We start from the raw sequence: 9,236 nt of genomic DNA on the forward strand, positions 1-9,236 counted from the left end.
AGCCACCCAACTGAAGCCCATTAGATATTAGACAAAAACATCTGAATGCACACTGTCGTTGCATTACTAAAACTCTTTATCAGTGTTTTTAAAAAAGGGTAACATAAACAGCTGTAATTGAATGACATTGAAGAACAAAGTTAATCCAAGATTCTGCAGGTTTTGCAAAATGTAATGTCTTGCAGTTTCGTCCTAAAGCCACAAGTCTGCACTTGTAAAACTAGACTTCAGTTGGTCTTCCAGTTTTACAGGGACACAACAATGTAGGAAAACACGGCATCACTGCTGCTTTCAGAGACACATTTTCCAAAATGATGGCAATTTTGATTTTTTTTCCAATAAAGTTGCCGTGTGCACACTGTGCTTTCCAACATTTAGTTGTGTTTTGGAGGTTTCCATGTGCACACTACAAGAATGCCCACAAGACTGGTCCTCTAACAAGTCCTGCCCATGTCACTATATTGTTTAAGAAGTGACCATTAATGAGAATTGACGTGGCCCATACATCCGTGTAAGACGCCTGACCAACAGTAATACGAACGGCACATATGCAAGTTGACTCAGTGTCCAGAAAGTTGCCAATCCAACTCTGGTCAGCTGTCTCAAATGCCTGATATACATTTGAATCCTTTTTGTGACATTTCTCCAATCAAACCCAATCATCTCATTAACAACTGGAGTGTATTTAAATCACAGTGATCACTGCCACATTATCAAGGTGCTACTTTAATCTAGCATCAGGTTCCTACCACTACCAGGGTGTTGTCTTCTCTGTCTTTTTCTCCTGCTATGAGGCAGTTATTTATCACATTGATCCTGTCAGCTATCAGTCAATCATCTTCACTCACACCAGCAGCCTCGCTCTCAATTATCACTGATGTCCACCTTTACATGCAGTATGTGTTCAGCACTTTATTTACCCACGAGAGACCTTTTACCCTGTGAACACATATTTCTACATCACACAGGGGCTTCAGGAAACCGTGCAACTATGCGGCCACTCTACCTTGGAAAACTGCTGAACCAGCAAAGTATTCGTTTCCATTACCTGGTTGCATCTGTCAGAATAACAAATGATAGCAATGATAGTGTCCGTGCACTAACTAAAAAGCAAAACCTTCGCGGCCCCACTCACAATAGAAGAATGTCATCGGAGGTGTATGCTTAAATAAGATGTTGCTTTGGAGCTAGTTATGGCCAAAGCTCACTTTTGTGGGTCACTGACTTGCTCAGTTAAATAACTTCAGATCTTGAGAGCTCAGAGCTTCACACGGCAGCATCTACACGAAACGAACTGAAAAGGCAATTAGGGAGCAACTTGCTCCACACGTATTTGATGACGTCTCTGATGTTTGACCAAACAGGTCGCCCTGTGACCCCCAGTAGTTATGTGGAGCAGCTCAAAATGTGGCTAGCAGATGACCCTTTACAGAACAGTAGCTGACTGCACAACAGCCCTGAACCAGCCTTGTGTGTCTGTGTGTGTGAGAGAGACATCGCTGGAACAGTGCTTTCTGGAATGGCTGAAAATTCATGCGCTGTTTCTGACTCACTCAGTCTTGTCATTTGAATACAAACAACACAATCACTCTGGGGTGGATAGTACTACTACTGCATCACGCTGCAGATGCACAGTTTCTACACAGGAAGGACAGGTAGCTCAACAGCCAAAGCGCTCCCCTCTCCTCTGACCGCCCCCTTCCCTTCACTAAAGGCAACCTGCACACTGTTGACATGTAAATAATGCTTTACAGGGCCTTTGTTCACACAAACAAGCGAGGGTTCATTCCAGATCACCACAAAGAGGCAATAAAAGTCTCCTAAAAGCAGCAGCTCGCTTTTGCAACAATGCCATCCCCAGCTTACATGGCATGCATGGGACTTTTAAGTGGCTGCATTGTGTTGCAATGAGAACTAACAGAAACTGATAGGAATCGGACAGAAAACCTAGATTTGTTTTTATTTTATTTTTTATAGCTGTCTTAGTCTTACAATAGTAAGACTTTTAACCACATATTTGTAGATTTTTGGATCATTTTCACAAGCCGTCTTAATTTTATAATAATTATTTTTTAATGAATAAAAGACGATTATGTAGCTTAACAAGAAGAACTTCACTGCAGTAACTGATTGTGGCTCACACTTTCAGGCATTAATGCTACTTGGAAAGCAAGTTGATACAAGTCAGCAGACATTAGTCAGCTATGTCCTCTGCAGGTGACGGTATGCAATAAGACGCTGAAAAGCAATCAACTGCAAAACTAATTAAGTAATTAACCAATTAAAGGCTACACGATCACGACTCAGCAAGAGTAACCAGTGCCGTCACAACACGGCGTCAGTCCGCGTGTGGCTCGCTGCACACACCATGAGCAACGCCGGCTTCCGTCACGTTCAGCCATTAGATATCCCCACGTTTTAAATCCACCTCAGCGCGTCCGCATGAACGGACGGCACAAATTTAGCGGCGAACTGGTGTGACGGCAGAAATCCTGAGCCCACAGCTTTGTCCCGAAGCGCTGCAAAAACTCGTGCTGTGGAAATGTGTGCACGCGCCTGTGTGTGTGCGTGCGTGCTCCTGTCTGGCTGAGAGGAAGAGACAGAGAGGGGAGTGTGTGCGGTGTGTGTGAGAGTGGGTGTGTGTGTGTTCAGCTTTAAGAGGAGGAAGACTACGGTTGTCACAGAGAGAAGTAGGAAGATTAGCTACCAGATAGCAGAACCAATACTGGTGCCACGGGGCTTAAAGCGGGCAGCGGCGTCCACCATTAACGTTTCCAGCCGCCAGTACACAGTCCAAAAAACCAAACTCAGCCCTTTAAAAACTAAACCCAGCCCACACTTACATGTGCAACTAGCCGGCTTTTTTATTATTGACACCGCCTCGGAGGAGGTGTGCGTGTTATTAGTTAGCGAGCTAACATTAGCTACATCGCACAAACAAAAACACGAAGCCACTTTTAGCTCGGATAAAGGCACTCGGTGTGTGTGACCACCAGCGGCTGCCGGACACTTTAAGCCAAACTACTGAAAGTCCTCCGAGCCGGGGCAAGCCGCTCGTCAACATGACCCCCACACACAACCAGAACCGAACCCGAATCGTTGACCTGGCTCGCACCCCCGATGCGGGACAGCCGTCGAGCTCAAAAAGGACCCCCAAACTTTCGCGATACTGCCCTAAAAGTGCGGCTTCAGGAGGCTCACCGGGACGGTTTACCTGTCTGTCCCCTCCCGAGGAAAAACCTCCGAGTCGGAACTCATAAATTTCATCGACCGGCCCACGGACTGAGCCGCCGCCGCCGACGACCGTCGAGCCGCTGGCGATGTAACGTTGTAATCCTTACCTCGTTAAACGACTTCTACCGCACCAAATCAAGTCCAGCCATCACATTTACTCGCCGGTGCTCCTGAGGAAACATTAAATAAAAGAAATTTTGGCTGAGCGAGCCCCCCCTCTTCTCCTCCCCAGTGCTCAACCTTTGGCTCTGCGGAGAAGTGTTACTTTTCAACAGCCCATCAGCTTCTTTATCGTCACAGATAGGTGGAGGAAAACCTGGCTCCTCTCGACGAGTCCGAATAAAAGGCTCCTCTCGATCCCCTCACTAAAAAAACTTCAGCTTCACATAAGTCAACTTACTCGGTAGCTTTGTCTCCCGTTCTTCGCCGATGGTCGACCAAGGAATGTTTAATCTGCAGTTAACCTCGATAAATCGTTGCTTTTTTTGAAATCCAGGGGATATCCTCTTTTTTCGGCCCTCCCCGCTGCCGCGTCTGTTGCCAAATAATGCGCCTCAACACACATGGAGCCGCTGCGTCCTCTTAGTGGGCATGCGCACCTCGCCATACCAGGGCGACCGGATCACATCATGTAAGTCACTGACCACGGAGGGCCAAAGCAGGACGACAATGTCAGGGCCCCCCGGGGTCTCCGGAGTGACCCGTAAGTGTACCAGCAAGTGTACAGATCCCCTCCAATACACACTCACACACGCACACACACTGTTACAGTACTGACCCATGAATAAGTAAAACACCACATATTTCATCCCAAACACTCACTAGCATCCTCTTTGAATCACCACAGCTTCTACGGTGGCTCTAACTCCAAATCAGGACTCAACTCACAGATGCCAGAGTGGCTTTGTTGCCAGCCTTATGAGCACGGTGACACAAGTAACGCTTCAAACTTAGCATGTGGACAAATAATCAATTTGCACACAAAACAAAGCGGACAGCAGCTGCAAGAGCGAGGAGACAATCCGCTCAACTGCACCCGAGCCCGGACCCTTAAAGGTCTCCAAAGTGCAAGCAAATGCTGATTTATTTCTACTTAAAGTACATTATGAGCTTAATGGGGGTGGTCCTGTTTTATTTCATAATGTTGAATCTGTGCCTGGCAGAGGCGAATGTGACTAAATTGATTTATCAAACCCTTATTTATTAATTTTTATTTTTTTTTGCTATGTTGTGCTGATGTAGTCCATATAGACACGTATTTAATCACGTTAGTGGTTCATGTTGTCTTTACATGCCCGATTAAAGCTCAGATTGTTCACATTCATACAGGCAATGAGTGATACATAGTAAACATGCAACCCAGCAGTTTAATGTCTGCATTGTACATGATGGTTTGCAGGGTTTAATGGGGGGGAGGGCAGCTGCAACCCCCCCCCAGACTTAGATAGATGTCATGTGGGGAGTAAATATACATATAAATACTCCATAAACACATTGTCTGCTGAGCTCAGTCTGTGATCTTCCACAAGCAAAGTCAGCGCCATGTTTACCTTCAGTGTCTCTACAGCAGAAGTGCATCAGCGTCACATCCTCAGCATCGTGTAATTATCCGGCCTCACATTTGTCTCCCTGACCTCAAATTATGATCTAAGGTAACCATCCTCACTTATCTCCTGATTCAGAATCACTGTGTGCAGCAGCATGTGATGCAACTCAGAATAGATCCAAGTCCTGAACCCAAACATTAAGGCTATTTGTGTCTCTCTTTACAGTGAAGAAGGTGTGTGTGTGGTGGTGGGGGGGGGGGCACAGATGAGGTTTGCTTTAAAGAGCGGTCAGCCAGCCCTGCAGTTAGAATCAGATCCAAACATGCAAGTCCAGAGCACTCTCAGCTGGGTTATACTATGCCAGTGACAGAGTCCCTTCTGTAAAAGCTCCAGCTGGCGTGCTCTTTCACGACAAGACCTGCATCGCTTCAAAGCATCCCTGTGAACTGAACTCATCCTCATTCGTCCACTACCGTGCATATAAATGGACATCCATATGTAAACGTGTGTGTGCCTGGAATACAGCGATCTAAGTACGACAGAAGTCCATAAAGACTGAGCGGGAGCGGGAGTGCTAGCCTCCAGGTGGGTGCAGAGGGGGGTGGTTAGAAGTGCTTTGTCAGCCTCACCCTCCCATTCTTTAAATGACAACAAAAAGAGCTCTCTCTCATCGGGTCTGATTGTTTCTGTCCCCTCATCCCACTGTTCCATCTCCTGAGGCTACAGATTGTCTCGTGTAAAGCAATCACATCTGTAGCAAGGGAGCCATCTTCACATAATCACCCAGCACAAAGAAAAGAAATCAAATTAAGATGAAGGGGGGGGGGGGCGGTCTTGAGTTTACAGGTTGTGATGAATCTTTCTGTAAATATTGCTCCTCCTCCTCCAGCAGACCCATAGAGAAGAACTGCGTTATCCCAGCTCTATTAAAAAACAATCAGGGCTGTGAGTTGCACTTGAGAACACTGAAGTCATCTCTTCTGTGTTATTTCTGGTCACTTTCTGCAACCCCTGGGGGAAGTTTTTCCAAGCCACAAGTCAAAGCACTTTGAATGAAAAGACTTCAAAGCGGAGCGGTCCACCTCTGGAAGAGGTCTACAAGGTGGAAGCCTTGCCAGACTTTTTTTTTGTTTTTTTAGGATACATAAACTGAAGATATTAGATGTCTGCTATTGACATTTAGTGAACATTTGCTTTTAGGATATAAAATACAGAAAATACAGTTCACTTGGGACAGGCTTGGACTGACTGACTGATTTCATCAAACAAATCAGTACATTTATGTTAATGACAACGTTGTATCCCGGTAGATATATGAGTGATTCACTACCCCTCCAACAGGAGGGCGTTATGACAATAAATGAGTGAAATCTTGGAGACTTTGGGTGGCTTTGGGTTTTATTCTCGCATTGTGTGGACAGTGTTACACACACACACTAATTGGCTGATCCATCATTTAATCAAAGTGGATAATTAACCAAACGAACAACCTTGAAGTGAGTACTATTGACAAAGTGTGAAGCCAGAGACTTAATAAGGCTTATTGGGTTACATGCTTGTCATGTGATCTATGTTAGAAGTGTAAATAGCTTGTTTAAATAGGCTGGACCTGTTAAGTAACAAAGTAGCTCATAAAGATTATTAAACCAAGCAGATTTTATTCTCACACACACACACACACACACACACACACACACACACACACACACACACACACACTTATATATATATATATAATTGATATGCTAGTAGGAATGGTGTTTATTAAGGTCAGGATTGTACACTCTGCAAGGTTTTACAGGTCCAGTCCAGGTGGAAAGGGTTCAGCTCAGAAATCATAGTGAGGCGAGGCCAGCCTGCAGCTCCTCTCTCCGTGTGGAGCAGGCCTAATGGCCGCCCGTTACGACATGACAGCTTCAACTTAATCCTCATTAAGCACTGTAACAATGCAGGAAGTAGCAGCAGCAGTCACGATTAGGCGGGCTCACTATTTGGCAGGAAATGGCTCCTTTCAGCAGCTACGTCCAAGACACCTAGAGCGTCCCAAAAGTTTTCACTTCTCACTGTAACCTCCTCCTCCTTCGGTGGAGACAGTCACCCGGCGGCATCGGTGCACGAAGGAATAAAGGAGGAGAGAGGGGGTGGGTGTAGGTGTACTGGGATCAGATTGACTAGAAATCAGGTATTGAGAAAAGATGAGCTTTTGTAAGGGGGTCTCCGATGAATGCCGGTATCTGCGTCAGGCTGCCTAACCTCATGTTCGTGGGTGGAAATTTCGTGCTTTTTCTGAACGCGGACAAAGGCAACTGCGCATCAAGTTAACACGCATGCACACATTTAGCGAACAGAAGGAGTTATTTGATCATTTTCACATTAAACAAGTTATAAATTTGAAGTCAGGGCGCAGATGTTTGCTGATCCTGCTGGCCTTTCTCCAACTTGCGTAAAAATCTATTTAAGCGTCTTTAAAGAGGAAAATGAGTCTACGGGCGTGCCGATCTGACATAACCACCTATAAGAAAGGGATCTATTAAACCAACTCAGCCTGACACCAATTAAGTGTTCATTCAATGTTTTAGGGGTTTCATTGGTGCTATAGGGTCCTCACCAGTTTACATTGTAAACTGCGCTGATGTTACACCATCTTTCTAACGTGTGAATAATTACTGTCTGTTCTCTAATCAGATTACGCAGATGAAGTTTGGCGTAATCACGGTGATAAAAATGTAATGGAGTCTCCACCGCGCGCGCGCATGTGTGTGTCTGTCTCCCTCTGTGGCAGGACTCTGCAGGCTGGCTGCTCACTGAACAGTGAAACCTTGTCTCCCTCTGCCCCCGGTGTGCCTTCATGTCATACCTCACATGCATGCCTTACCTCAGCAGAGAAGACAGATGGCTGATTTTCAAAATAACTGCTCCAAATTCATCATCCAGAGTGAATGATGGGCTGTAGGTGTAAAGTGGTGGACGTGTAGCTTTTTAATTTTGTGTACTGAGGTTTGAGAATATGTTTTTCACTTTTCACATCTTCTGCAACTCATTCACCAAAATGAAGAGGTTTTAAAAGTGGACCCAGCTTTCACCACACCTGAAACACGAGACCTTTTGTTGGCTTTTTGTCTGAGCAGGTGATGGTCTTCACTTCCCTTGTGGTCCTGATGTCATTCACACTTTTCATGCGCTGCAAAGATATTATTAACACATACAGCGGTTATGTACAGCAGTAGGCTTAATGTGAAATTACTATTTTCTATTCACTGTTCTCACTCCTACATAAGGATGCATATACTGTAGTTTTTCACACCATAACCTTTTCTCCTTAAATTAATCAAATGTAAGATTCATGTCTGTCTTTTAAGCATGTCTTAACCTCCAGGTCACCTGTCACCCATCATGGTTAGGTTTATTGAACCTACTAAAGAAGCAAACTAGAAGATAGTACCTATTAAATGTATCTTCATACAGTGGGGTTGCACTTTTTCTATTAAAAGTTTTTCAGTTTGGGTGATTAAAACAGATAAATTCTATTAAAAAATAAAACTATCCCAGCCTTTAGATGGTCAACCGGCTCCAGAAGATGGAAAAACTTGTCATTTCCACACACACAAGTAAAAAAAAAGAAGAACAAATCCAAGTTGAATCATAGAGAAATAAACTCCAGCATGGTGGCTTTAACAAACTCTTCTGGTTGATTTTCACTCATCCCCCCCGGCCCCTGCCCCATGGTTGTCCATGCTTCCCCAGGACTGGCCGTTAGGCCCACACCACAGCTCGGAAACCGCTGCATTAATCAAACATCATCTCAGGCGTTCATAAAACGTCAAACCCTTTTAGAAGACAAGCTGTATAATTAAAATCAGGTCTTGTGGTTGAACTTAACTTCTGTGTGGACTTGGAGAATTCTTTGCAAAACAGCTCTTTGACTTTACGTCACGCACAAAGTTTTGGGTTTCACATTTTTTGGTGCATTTTCCTCCACTACGATCCATCTGTACGCCAGGAAATTAAAAGGCGGACAGACATCACTGTGCGGCAACGCAGTGCAAGTGAAGACTGCTCTTAACACATTCAAGCGACTCGCGTAAATCGATGCAGACTTCAAACTGACAAAACAACAGTGTTTTTTGGACATTTTTTGAAATAATGTACAAGAATTATGAAACCCAGTGGACGCACTGAACATGTGGACAAAATAATTCAATTACAGCACATCAGCCTGGTTTCCCACACAGTTCAATGTGATGTAATGCAGAGTGTGTGCTTCTACTGGAGAAGCTAAAACAGCTAAATCTTTGGTATGGCTCTGCAGGCATTATTTCACTCAATCATATGTACTGAACACACAGTTATCAGGCTTTCTCCGCGCTGCAGCGCCGCACGTTGTTTCAGAGTGGATCCAAGTGTAGAAGCATATTCAGTGAAAACAAACAAATCATTCAACTTTAGAATCTTTAT

At 44.7% G+C, this 9,236-nt stretch overlaps 1 protein-coding gene across 5 annotated transcripts in view; it reads right to left on the reverse strand.

Moving 5' to 3' along the window:
• Positions 1 to 3,822, reverse strand: part of LOC102198646 (transcriptional repressor p66 alpha) — a 20,989-nt gene extending 17,167 nt beyond the window's left edge. For 2 of the 5 annotated variants that reach the window (XM_013912452.1, XM_013912447.1), the window contains exon 1: positions 3,635 to 3,822. The gene's annotated coding sequence lies outside the window, so the exon portion shown is untranslated. Of the gene's footprint in view, positions 1 to 3,341; positions 3,574 to 3,634 lie in introns of those variants that run through there. The other 3 variants (XM_013912451.1, XM_013912450.1, XM_013912449.1) reach the window with 2 other exon arrangements.
• Between the last annotated feature and the right edge of the window lie 5,414 nt (positions 3,823 to 9,236).

Source organism: Pundamilia nyererei, unplaced genomic scaffold (genome assembly GCF_000239375.1).
Source record: "Pundamilia nyererei isolate P.nyererei 1_Seehausen unplaced genomic scaffold, PunNye1.0 scaffold00004, whole genome shotgun sequence".
In the NCBI taxonomy this organism is placed as follows: domain Eukaryota; kingdom Metazoa; phylum Chordata; class Actinopteri; order Cichliformes; family Cichlidae; genus Pundamilia; species Pundamilia nyererei.